This window comes from Falco peregrinus, chromosome 8 (assembly GCF_023634155.1).
Source record: "Falco peregrinus isolate bFalPer1 chromosome 8, bFalPer1.pri, whole genome shotgun sequence".
In the NCBI taxonomy this organism is placed as follows: domain Eukaryota; kingdom Metazoa; phylum Chordata; class Aves; order Falconiformes; family Falconidae; genus Falco; species Falco peregrinus.
This window is the reverse complement of record NC_073728.1, coordinates 46782908-46795724: the sequence shown is the minus strand read 5'-3', so window position 1 is coordinate 46795724 and position 12817 is coordinate 46782908.

Genomic DNA, 12817 nt, shown 5'->3' with positions numbered 1-12817 from the left:
TTATACCATAGACACTCAGGCAACATCAGCCATAACTGCAGCCAATAGTTCAGCTGCTGTTATTGCAGTCTCAAGATGATATAAAGCCATGTCGAGTTAAGACATAGGCATAAAACACTACACGCAGAGGAAGCAGGCGTCTCCCTGCTCCAGGGAGCAGCAGAGCCCCCCAGGGGTGCAGACCCATGGTACCTGTTGGAAGTGAGCAGAGCCAGCCCGCTCATAACACCGACCACAGTGTTATCACTGTGAGCAGGACAAAGGACAAGCCTGGGGACCATGCCCACAAAGCAGGGCTGCTGAGGCACATAGCAAAGCCACCCCATAGCTCAAGCAAAGAGCAAGGGGTTCAGCTTAAATGCATTTCCCACGCTAAGGAGGAAGGTCACCAGTGAGGTTATTCCCACCTCCTTAGCACCCACCTGCCCCAGGAGCACCGGGCAGCTGTGCCACACCAGGACCCTCGTGCTCAGAGCCTCTCAGGCACTTCTATGGCATGCGTTAATGCCCGCTCCTTCCCCAGCTGGAATTGCTTCCTCCACAGTGGGTTTCAGCTGGCTGGGAGGGAAAGCAGCGATGGTGTGGGCAGGATGGGTGCTGCTGGCCACACCACTCCATTTGCAGGGGACCAGAGCAGGGGACCTCCATTTCCAAGGGGCCTGGAGAGGCAGCGATCAGACTGGCACTTGCCCACACCATGTTTTCTCTTACTGCATCTGCAATTATCCCCAGCAAGCCATCAGGAGCAACCTGTGTGGCATTAGCAGGGAAAGCACCGCGCATGCTTTGCTGTCGGCGTCCAGAAGATGGCTAGCAAAATGAGCTAAAACGACACGGGTTGGAGCCATTTCATAAAATGTAATAGAGAATTATATCCCTGTTGTGCAATTCCGCCAGATAGTTGAAAAACCCCCAGAAATCTGTTGAAAGGATCTCATTCTGCATTCAGCCGGATGAGCAACAGGAGAAATCCTTGCCTCATCCAAGCACATTTGTTGGTGCCCCGTGAGATGCACTATTACATTCTATAGCTTTTCTATACTTCGTGCCACATCCGTGCGCGTGGGTGACCAGCTATATGTGCAGGGCTGGGGGTGTCTGTGCGTGCAGACAGGTCTGTCTGCGTGTCCCTGTGCTGCTCCTTCTGCCAGCACGCGGGAGCAGGAGCAAGAGGGTCTGCCACCGGGATGGCTTCGTCTTCCTCGCCGTGCCGCTGCTGGTGAGATGCAAGTGGTGGGAAGTGGGGAGAGCCAAATGTTATGGATCCCCCAACCACTGTTATTTGTCCCCATGTGCATTGCTGGTATTTTGCATTAAAATATATGTTGTTAAATTTATGCCTTAATATATATGTGTGTGTAATACGGCTGAGTTACAGTTGCTGTGGGAACTATAACTTTCTTTCTTCCAAGAGGCTGTTACAAGTCTTATTATGTTGTATCATCTGGAGGTTGGCTGGAAGCAAGATTGCTGCTGCTAATCCTTCGGCATGGAGGGCTGATTAAACCCAGCCGGCCCCTCTGCAGGTCTGGAGCTGCACGTAGGGTCTGTAGCTGTATGTGGGCAGCCCTCATAGCATAGCCTCTAATTAGACCGCTCGTTCGGGGCAGAGGATCCGGGCTCTGGGAGAAATCACAGTGTAAAGCATCGGTGTGAGCTAGCTCTTAGTTGCTTACCTGCTGCGCTGCTGGGTGTGGGCTGGGGACAAGCGCAGCCAGGCTTGAGCTGGGCACCAGCCACCTGCTGCTCCCACCTCTCCCATCCTCGCTGCAGAAGACAAACAGGGTCAGGCTCCAGCTTCCCCCACAGTGGCCTGGGCTTGGGCAGGATTTGAGCTGGGTCCCCTCCCTGCCAGCCTGAGCCTCTCCATTGCTCTCCACTTGGGAGCTGGGAACCAGTAGAAGGGATGCAAGCCCTGTGAAACTGCCTGCTCCTGTCTGACCTCCAGCCCTACCAGTGGCATCAGCGGGACGTGCCCAAGTTCTGCACCACGGGGTTCATTCCCGGGAGAAGCCTGTCCACAGCCCCCTCCATACCTGGTCCCAGCACGGCTCCACAGGGGACATGCCTTCCCACCTCCTGGGGGGCATCTTCACCCCCACACGCAGAGACGAGGCAGCACCTGGGGCACTGAGGCACTGCTGGGGCTCCCACCACACCAAACCCCGCTGAAAGCAGGATTTGCTCCTGAAAGCCCAGCACTGGGCCCTCCTACTGCCTTCGTGGGGTTGGTTTGTGTTTCGGCTGCTGCAAGTCACCAAGGTGGCTGATTAAAGGCTTTAATGGGCCATGGAGCGGGTTGATTTGCTGGAAGGCTGCTGTAAAAAGATAGGAAGGCTGCTTAGCGCCTCGGTCACTGGAGGTATAAACAAAGGATGGATTTTCCTAGCACATGTCCACTCTCCCAGTAATGAAACGCAAATTGCTCACTGAGAAACTGCTCCGGGATATAGATGTTTGTGAGAGGCTAAATGAGCTTCTTACCGTTTAAATATTTATTCCTTTTCTCCTGCTTATTTTTTTTAATTTGCAGAAGCCACCGGTGTATAAAAGCTTCAATGCACAACACTTAAAGGCAAGGGAAGTAAATTCTAGTTGTTAAATGCTACCCCACTGGACCCCTCCCTGGCTGGTGGAACAGCTACATGTCCTGTGGTGTCTGAAAGAGCAACACCCCTGGGTGCCGAGGGACCCACAGGGATGAAACCCTGGCACCGAGAGGCAGCGCTGACCCCAAACCCCGGCAGAGATCTGAGCAGCAGCCCCCGAACAGCAGGTGGTGGGGGGAGCTGGGAGTGCCAGCGCTGGAGGCATCCTTCGGCATGCTTATGCAGCCCCCAGCCCCCCCTTTAACCTGGGTTAAGGCTCGGCGAAGCCTGGCTGCTCGAGAGGCTTTTCCTTTCGGGCGCTGATCCCAGGCGGGCTCAGCCCTGGTGCCCCCGAGCCCGGAGCCAAGGGCTAGCCAGGGGGGCTTCCAGCCCGGAGCCACCCCATCACATCTCCCCATGGATGGCAACGTCCCCCATGCCAAGGTGTTCTCCAGAGCGTTGTGGCCTCCCATCACTCTCCTGCTGAGGACGACTTATGCCAGATATAAATAATCCTCCAACTGAGGTTGCAGGAAGGAGTTATTTACAGAGGAGGGATGAATCCCGCTGCAGGGTGACGTTCCCCGCATGACTAATGGCGTTGGTAGCACTGCTTTGAGTCTGTCCCCACTGCGAGGAGGTCGAGAGGCAGGGGATGGGATGGGGACAGGGCAGGTTTGGTCCTTGACCCCAAGCCCCCAGGAACAGGCTGGTGAGAGCGTAGGAAGGAAATGGACAGGAGGAACGGCTTCCCTTGGGCTTTGTCCGTATCAGTTCACATCCCTCCCAGGTGACTTCTCAGCTCTCACGCTTCACTCAGCCTTCAAGAGCAAAGATTTCCTGGAGAAATTAAAAGGAAAACCGATATATTTGCTGCTTTGAGACAGGCCCTCATTAAAGCCCAAATCCTCTCTCACTGGTGGGATGAGGGTTTCTCCCCATCTTGTTACAGGGTGATAGAACAAAACTAACCCAGCACAAACCCAAGTACAAAAGGTCAGATGAAGTTGCTGGAAGATGGGGCCATGTCCTCCCTGGCGGCAGACAAACAGCCTGGCCCTACCTGTGCAAGCCCTGCCTTGCTCCTGCCCGTGCATCCCTCCTGCCCAGCCGCGAGATGCAGGGCAGGCAGTGCGCAGCGTTGATGGAAAAGTACTGCAGCGAAATGACAGAGATTTCCCTTCCACAATACTGATATTTTAAAGTTATTTATGAACTAAATGTACCAGGGTTGCTATTGTCTCTGCAGCTCCATTTATTGTAAGGCATGCAGCATGAATTTAACATTGAGGGCTTTGTGCTGGGGAGGGCTGCCTGCGCCGCACGAGCACTGTGGGAAGGAACGGCTGGGGCTGGCTCCGATGTCCACGCTGCCCTTCCCACCTCCCCAGCGCTGCCTGACCTCAGGCCAGGTGCTTACTGGTGCTTCTCATCAGGGCAGAAGTAGAAATTGAGGTTTGCTCTATAATTTGCTTTTCAGTTGTAGCAAGAGCCAAGCGGAGGTTTAGAGGAGAGTTGAGGGAGCAGGGAGGCAGGGACAGGACAGTGACATTAGGGCTACACCTGGGTGGTGCTCCTGCTCCCATCCCAGCCCTGGGATGACAGCAGGGTTGGGAGAACATCAAGGAGGGCACCTGAAAGTCATGCTGCCTGCCCTCCCCATGCCTCAGTTTCTCCATCTGCAGAATGGGGTGGCTGAGCTCCCTCAAGTGCCACAGGGAATGCCGGTGGGTGGCAATGGCACCTCACGAGCCCTATCCTGGGAGTCATGTTGCTCCAGCCTGCACAGAGCCTGTCCCCAGCACCCATCCCAGCTCCACTTTCTTTGTCACCAAACATCGATCCACCTCAAACAGCTGCATTTCCAGGAGCCCTGCCTGTTTGTGCTCGGCATGACATCGCTTGGCTTTGCAGTTTACCTTCTGCTCTTCAGATGAGTTTGTTCCTGCCCTTGAATCGCTGTTTGGTTTGCAAGTCCCTCCCAGCATGTTGTGCCTCCACACAGCCCCGTCTCTGCTCTGCACAGCATCGCTTTGCCCTGGCTCTGCCTCACGTTACTCGTCGTCTCCTCTGGGTTTTTCCCTGGTGACTGGCTGGCGTTGGGGATTTGCACCACCTGGTTTGATGCCACTTGCCTGCGTTTTCTTCTGCCTGTTCCACATTATTAGTCTTTTTCTTCTTCTCCCCTCTGCCCCGCCTTTATGTTATTTGTTGCAATTTGGTTTTCTGATGTTCTGTTGGGTTTTATTTTTGTTGGCATCGCATCTTTGGGGATTTCACTCACATCATTTCAGCCCAAATTTGCATTGACATGATTATGTTTCTTCTTTTCATCCTGCCTAATTTTTCTTCTCAGCCAGTGCTGTTTCAGTGTTCCCTGACACGGGCTGGGGACAGTGCTCCTTGGCCTTATTCTGGGGGGTTTGCCTTCCGTGGTGTGTGAGTCTCACGAGCGCAAGCTTGGCCTCGGGCAAGCACAGGCAGAGCCTGTTTTAGCGTTTCTGGGCTGAGCTGGGGAAACGTTCCCAAGCCTATAGCACAAGCGGCTGCAGGGGACACATGGCAGGCGGGAGCAGGAGAGCTGCCTGCAGCCTCGCACCAGTTCCCCCAGTCAGCACCTCCTCTCTGCCCTCATTTCTCTGCCGCCGAGGTGAAAGTGCCTGTCTGCTCCAGCACCGGCAAGGCAAAGCACTGCGACTACTATTGGAGTTCACTGCCATGAGACGGGAACGATTGCTGTCAGCACGAGGAGAGATCCAAAGCCCCACTGCTGCTGCTCGGGCTCAAAGCCAAGTGGGTCGGGGTGCCACATGCAGGTCACTGGTGGCCCCTCTGTGCCACACACTGGGACACCCACCCCTTCCACAGCCACCCCGGGCTTCATGTGTTGCGATCATCTGGTGCCACCTGGCTGCTCACCTCCAGGTAGGCACCAGGAATGCTGAGAGCAGAATGGGTGGGCAGGGATGCCACCCGAAGGCTCCAGGCTGTTCTGTCCTGGTCCTCACCTGCTGCATGTGCTTGGGAAGGCCAGTGAGCTCCTGGCATCAGGTCCTTCCTCACTAACGTTAACATCCAACCCTGGAAAAACACCACAGCTCTGCAGTGTATGTTATCTGGGCAGGGGCACGCAGGGATGTGAGAAACTAGAGCAGGAGGGAGATACCAACAGTAATGCAGGTATCAGGTCACTGCTCAAGTAGGGAAAAGCACACAGGCTCCCCAGATCCCTTCCCAGTGCATCATCTGCCTGATTACCAGCTCTCATTGTAGAACATTCACTTCTAGAGACCCACCGGGGAGGGAAATGGGGGGAGCTGGACAGACAGACCAACCAATGCCTGGGATGTACCAGCCATCATGACGCCTGGGGACATCCCAAGGCAAGGGGAGACGGATCCCTGGCAGCAAGAGCATAAACTCCTGGTGCCACCACCCAAGGTGCAGCCCTGCAAGAAGCTCTGACAAACAGCAGCAAGACCCCTCGCCATGTCACCCCAGTGCACATTAACTGACAGGGTGTCACGGGGGTTGTGTGACTGCTACCACCCGCAGGGAAGGACTGTGGCCACGTGTCCCTGTGCGAGGCTCTGCCCTGGGGCCAGACGCCCACCAGCCGGGACCAGGCTGAGCCCTGGCCTCGTGCTGGTTGTGGTGTTGCGCACAGCTTGGTGCGGTGCCCAGAGGTGGAGGCTCTCAAGAAGGAGCTCCACCATCACGCTGTGTAACCCCGACTGCCAAGCGCGTCCTCCCAGCCTGACCCTCCTGTGAGCGTGCAAATGGAGCTGGAGCCTTATCCTGCCCCAGATCCCAGCGCTTCTGAGCTTGGCTGGAGGTGCCAGATTTTACCTTCAGTCAAATAAAAATATATAAAAAAAAAAAGATGAAGGATGCATGGAGGGAGCCAACAGGAAAAACATGCTCAGACATCCTGAATCACAGGAAAAACTACAGCATGGCATGCCTGAGCAGAACAGCATGTCGCTGCTAGCAGCCCGTGTCCTTCAGCTACCGCTAAGGAGGAAAGAGATCTCGGCACAGCGGCTAACGAGAGAACTGCGAGTCCCACCTTCCTCAAGTACATCTGAGATCCACATTTAGACTCTCTGGGAAAATGCTGGCTGAAAGGAAGCTGGCACAGAATTTCCATTTGCAGTTGCAGGGGTTTGGGGAAATCAATCGCTTTAGAGTCCTTTGGAAACCTCAGTCTAATGGCTTTAAACATGTCCTGTAATGCTACACACCAGAACCCAAAATTGCGGGGCGCGTTCTCACGGGCAGCTGGTTGGTTTACATGCTGTAAGCCTCCAAAGCAGCCGGTGTGGGTACTGATGAAAAACAATCCTTAATATGATTGTGATTTGCAGTGGAAAGTCTCTAAAATGCATTTGAATTTGGGAAAAAAACCCAAGTAATTCTTGTGACTACAGGGCATTAGTGTCCTTCATGCTCTGTGCTGGTGATGGGAGCGGGACAAGGAAAGCCCACATCTCAGCCAGCTGTGCCCGCCACCTCTTGCTGCAGGGATGAGCGACAGAAATACCCTCCTGGGATCATCTTCTGGTGCTTCTGTGGTTTGGGATGACTCAACTGGGGAAACTGGAATACAGAGATAATGCTTGTCCTGCTGTGTAGCTAATGACGTTGCCATCTCAGAGGCTTTAAAGTGGCCAGAGTGAGCATTAGGCATCTTTGGCATCCATAGTTTTTTCTCTTAAGCGTAATAGCAGGCGATATCTATTTTCCCCCTTTTGAAGATGCCTCTGATGTCCCTGCTGGTGTCAGGGAGAGTTCTTACTCAAAAGCCTAAAAATCAACAAGACACTGGAAAGTAAACTTTCCTCACGCTGTTATGGTCTCTCCCAAAGTGACCAGCCCGTTTGCCCCCCATAGCTCTACAAGCACAGGCAGCCAGGGCAGGACAGGAGGCTGCTCTGCTCTCCAGGCCACCAAGATCCATCACAATTGCTGTGATCTGCTTCACCTACACCTAGAGCCCAAAGGCTGCAGCTCGTCACAGCTCGGGGCCACCAGCCAAGAGCCAGATGGCCAAGGCAGCTGCCTCCAATGGGCACGAGACACAGGAGACATCAAGGACCTGCAGATCCATGGCTGATGGCAAAAGCGTTGTGCTCCAGCTACATGTTGAATGACGCTGTCAGGAGTGTATCTGGATGGAAATGTCTAAAGGTGCCCTGCAAGGAAAACCCGGAGATGGAGCAGGGCGCAGCAAGAGGGTGTCCAGCACCTGCACTGGCCAGGCCATGGGGGAGGTGTTGTGGGGATGTCCTGGTTTCAGTCTCCTGGCCAGTTTAACATAGATCTGTCAACGAAGAACACATCTTCACATGTTTCAGAGGCACCTGATGACAGCGGAATGTTTGAGCATGCTTATTCTTCCAGTCCAGAGAGGTCCTGACAACAGCCAGAAGATACTTCAGTGGTGTGTGGGTGATGTCCCACTGAAGTCCTGCTGTTCACGTGCAGCTTCACCCTCCCAGCGCCGCAGCCTGGAGCACGTCCTGTCCCAGCGGATGGCTCCAGTGCTGCCCTGCACCACAGCAGGGGCTCAGGCCAACCTGAGCGTCTCCGAGATCAGTCTGAAATCACCAGCAAGACAGCTGCAGGGCACTCACTGGTCAGTGAGACTGGGGGTTAACCCCTTGTTAGGGGGAGGAGAGGGAGGATGCTGCTCCACAGCTCTCCAGCACCTGCCCCCCCCCCGCAGCTCCAGCCGAAGGCAGCACCCCACAGCACAGGGTTCGTTTAATCAGGCTCAGCTCCTGCAGCCCATCTCAGCCCTCAGCAGGATATCCCAGACTGGCTGCAATAAATAAAAGTTATTTTGGTACGAACATGCAGATGTGAAAGCGAGATAAATATTTGCTGCAGTCAATTCATTAATCCACTGATGAGTGTGTCAGGGGCCTGCCCGGCAGGGAGAAAACGGCACAGGGATTGCTCCCTAAACAAATGGGGCTGGCTGGTGAGCTCTGGGCATCACTCCTGGGCACATGAGGTCCCAACGAGGCCATGACCTGATGCAGGCAATGCTGTGATGAGCAGTACATCCTCCTACACAGAGGAAAACCCCCAGCAAAACACCCAGCCAGGACTTTGGGCAGCACACCCCGCCGGGCACTGCTGGGAGGTAAAGGCGACAACTCCCACCTGGTGCTTGGTGGGCTGAATTTTGGCTCTGCATGAAGCCACTGGGTGGGGTCTTGCTTCAGATGCCCCTCGCTGTGTGGCCTGGAGCCTGGCTGCAGCCTGGGTGTGCTGCCCCCCCGCCCCCAGATGTATGAGCATTGCTTCAGAGCATGGAGAAAGTGCAGAGATTTGGGAAAAAAAAAAAAAAGAAAAAGAGATGGATGGTTCTGTGAAGGAGATCTGGACTGGATTCAGCTGTTTGTTTAGTCAGGTTGGCGTGGCATCAACTGCTGCCGGGGCAAACAGTCTGCTTAAAATCTCCCAAAGGGAAAGGGCTGAAATGTCCTTAAGGCTCACGCCAGCATTTTACCAAAATGTTTATTCCTGGTCATTATAGATCTGCTGGTTGTGCTGCTGGGCAGGCTGTAGCAGGTCATCAACATCATTCTGAACAGCTCCATGCAACAGCAAGTCCTTCAGACTCATCCCCCTGTGCTGGGCCACCAGCACACCGAGATGCAGGATCAATGCCCCAGCTCTGCAGCCAGCCAGAGCCCCAGAGAGGCAGTGGCAGGGGGATGGGCACAGCTGCCGGTGGAGCAGGCCCCAGACCAGTGACTGCTTTGCACCTCTGCAGTCACTTACACCAACACAGCTCATGCCTGGGGGTAATTTACCTCCCACTTTGCCTTGGTGTAAATAACTACCTACAGGCGAGGACAGGCAAAGCGCAGCCCCCCGCCAACCCACCACTGGCAGCGGTCCAGGGAGACCAACGCTTTTGATGGCAGCTTCTGATGCTGACCATTCAATAATGATCACCCAGCTGCCCCCTCAAACAAGAGTCTCAAATCTCAGAATGTTTAAATCTAAATAAAATCCGGGTCTCGTTCACCAGCTCCGACCTGCAGGGGGGTCACGCTGCCAGGACTTCCCCCTTCATTTCAGGGCTAGCAACATTTTGTGGATTTCCCCCCCTAGCAATGCCAACTGAGATTTTCACATCGAGACCCACAAAGGTACATTGTTGCTTCCCAGACCATAATTTACAGGAGATGCACATGGGAAATACCAGAACCATGAAATCCACAGCAAAGCCACTGTTGCTGCCGCTATTGATTTCAATGGGCATCTCCACAAGTTTGAGAGCCAGAAAACAAAACCCAGCCAGAATATAACATATACAACATATACAGCCAGAATCTAGCACGCTTTCTGGTAGATACACTGGGATGTGGGCTCAGTTACACAAAATGCAGGACTAAAATTGTCTGACAGCTATTGCAGTCACTGGGAAGCCCAGAAGAAACCAGCTGGGAAACTGGCTGCCTGTTTGAAAGCTGTCTTATTGATTAAAAAAAGGAAGAAGCATTAAAACCCCCTCAACAGTAAAACCCCAGCTTTGTTCAGCCTGGCTCTTTCAGCAGCGCTAAAAAAAAAAAAAGGAGCGAAGGAAGGTGATACACAACCGGAGCCCTGCCTGTCCCCAAAACTGCCTCACCCATCACTTTCCCATGGCTCCTGCTGCCACTCACCTCCCAGCCAGCAATAACCTTGATTTTAGAGCTGCTGCAACTGCAAACACCTTGATTTTAGAGCTGCTGCAACTGCAAACAAGGGGGCAGGTTAAAACCCATATTGGCAAGGAAGGCAGAAACACCAGGGATGGGATGAAGCAGTTACAGATCCGAGATGGCTGGGGTGCACCTTCGCTGCGGCACCAAGGGCACACGGTGCTCCCGGCACCACTGCAGGGATTTCCCAGGCACATGCAGCAGCTCGGGGAGGGCAGCAGTGACCCGACTGCTCGAGGCCTCACTCAGTGTGCCTGCTGCAGCTTGGGGACACGCACTGGGCAGCCCCAGCAGAGGTACAGCAAACCTGGTACCAAGGATGAGCGAGCCCTGCTGCGCCATCAGGGTCCTTGGCTCCAGAGACCCAGAAGAAAAAAATAACAGGCTTATCAAAGACTAATTAGGGACAATCCTAGTTCCTCTAGGGTCAATAAAGTTTTGCTATTAACTGTTATCAGGTCCAGAATTTACCCAAGGAGATTTCCTGTTAAAAACCAGCTTGCTTAAAACAGGTAGAAAGTCCTTGTAGATCTCCCTACTCCCCCACCAGCAGCCCAGGCAGCCAGGGGCAAACACAGACCTCAAGTGAGGATCAAGGGGAGATAAAAGGGACAGAAAAAGCCCATGGGCTTAGCTTACACATAGGAGCAGGGAGATGGCTCCCTCATGCAGAGCCAGCAATCCTAGAGCACAGCATCACCTCACAGCTCTTCCCTAACCTGTATCGTATCCCATCCCACTTCTTCCTACCCTGCCCAAGCATCCCCCACCCATAAAAACCCTTCCAGCTCCTGTCCTCACCCTCCTCCAGTCCTTAACCACCTGGCCTCCCCCAGCAGCCCTTCATTTCTTTAATTGATTTTTCTTCCTGCAGATATTTTAAGCACCTGCTGTACCCAGATTGGTTGCTGTCTGATGGAAGCAGGCAGCTTTGCTCTTATCTGTCAGGGTAGACGCAAGCTGAAGCCAGCAGGGTATTGGCCAGCTCTCTTGAAGCTGGGTAATAGCTTTATGTAACTAGAATAAAAGAGCCAAATTCAAGAAAGCTCCTTTTATCCTTGCCCTGCCACAAACTGGAGGGTTGGGATGTGCCAAGAGCTCTGCTTGGGCTGCGGTTCCCCAGCTGGCAGCAGCCTTGGGTTTTCGGGCGTGTGGGGCACACAGCCTGCCCTGGGTGCTGAGTGGGTTGTGTGCTCTTCTCCCTGCATCCCAGAGAAAACCGTGCTTTGCCTCCAGCCTGGGAAAGCGTGGACTCCCAAGGCTTGTCTTGGCATGGGGGGTTGCTACAAAGCTCCAGTTGGGCTGCCTGAATTCCGAATTTGGAGGACATATTTTGCATTAATCAAATAAATGCATCTTGTGAGGCATTTTCTGTTTGAATGTCTGAAACAGATGCTAACTAAATGATCAGTATGACACCAGCAACATGGTCTGGGTCTAGAGGATCTGGGAAGCAGTGGAGAGACTCTCAGGCTGCAAGCTGTGTGCTCGGTCCATGTGCCAAGCGACCCGCCGAGGACAGAGCCTCGATTAAGTGCCGATTAATCCACGGATGCAGAAAAAGTAATTCTCCAAACTCGCTGCCCAGACTGAGGAGCAGGGAGGTCTTTGCAAGACCTCAAAATCCACTGTACAACACATAGTCATCTCTTACAAAGAACCAGAAATATTTAATCCGGCTCTAACTTTTCACATAAATCAAGAGTTTTTTCGGTGCTGCTTACTTTCCTCCATTTGCTTTCATAGAGGAGCCTTTCCTACAAACTTTCCCAGTGCAATTAAGTTAAGCCGCTCGAACTTACACTCCTGAAGGCAATAAATAAGAGCGGTTTGAATTGGTAGCTGAGCTGCTTATGGCAGGAGTGGCAGCCAGATACCACAGGGAGAGGTGCGAGAGCCAGGCTTAGGGTGATAAAATAGTTCATTTGGGATAAGCATCCAGCAGGACAGGACTTCAGCTAATCCTCCCCTGCACTTGCTGCTTCTGCAAGGAAGAGTAGGAATGTGGTGAGAGCGGGGTTTCTTGCAGCAGTGTTGGGTCTTTCCAGGAAATATTCAGAAAATACAGTTTCCTAAGCTGATCTGGGAGCTCGGAGAGACTTGAAAATACAAAATAATTGCTGGAAAGGAATCTGAAAATGATAGCTTCTTTTTCTGCATAGTGTTACACTTCACTTCTCCTGATGGAGAGTTCAAGAGCCAGCTCTTTTCCTTTTTTCATTAACTCCTATGACTACATACATTTGAGAAAAGCTTCCATTAGTTACAGTTGCTTTCCTACTCATCCTTCATGCCTTTCAGCTACAAGACCAGACTAACTGGTACCCGTATAAAATAGATTTCATGATGACAAGTATTTCCCCAAGTCCAGCTATGATCTGAACATCGTTATGTCTGCATAGCGCTACCTCTTTCCGAGAAGTCACGATAAGTGCAAATGCAGAAAATAATGATTTGGGACAGATACCTAATATCAAACAAATCCTCGCTCTGACTCCTACCATC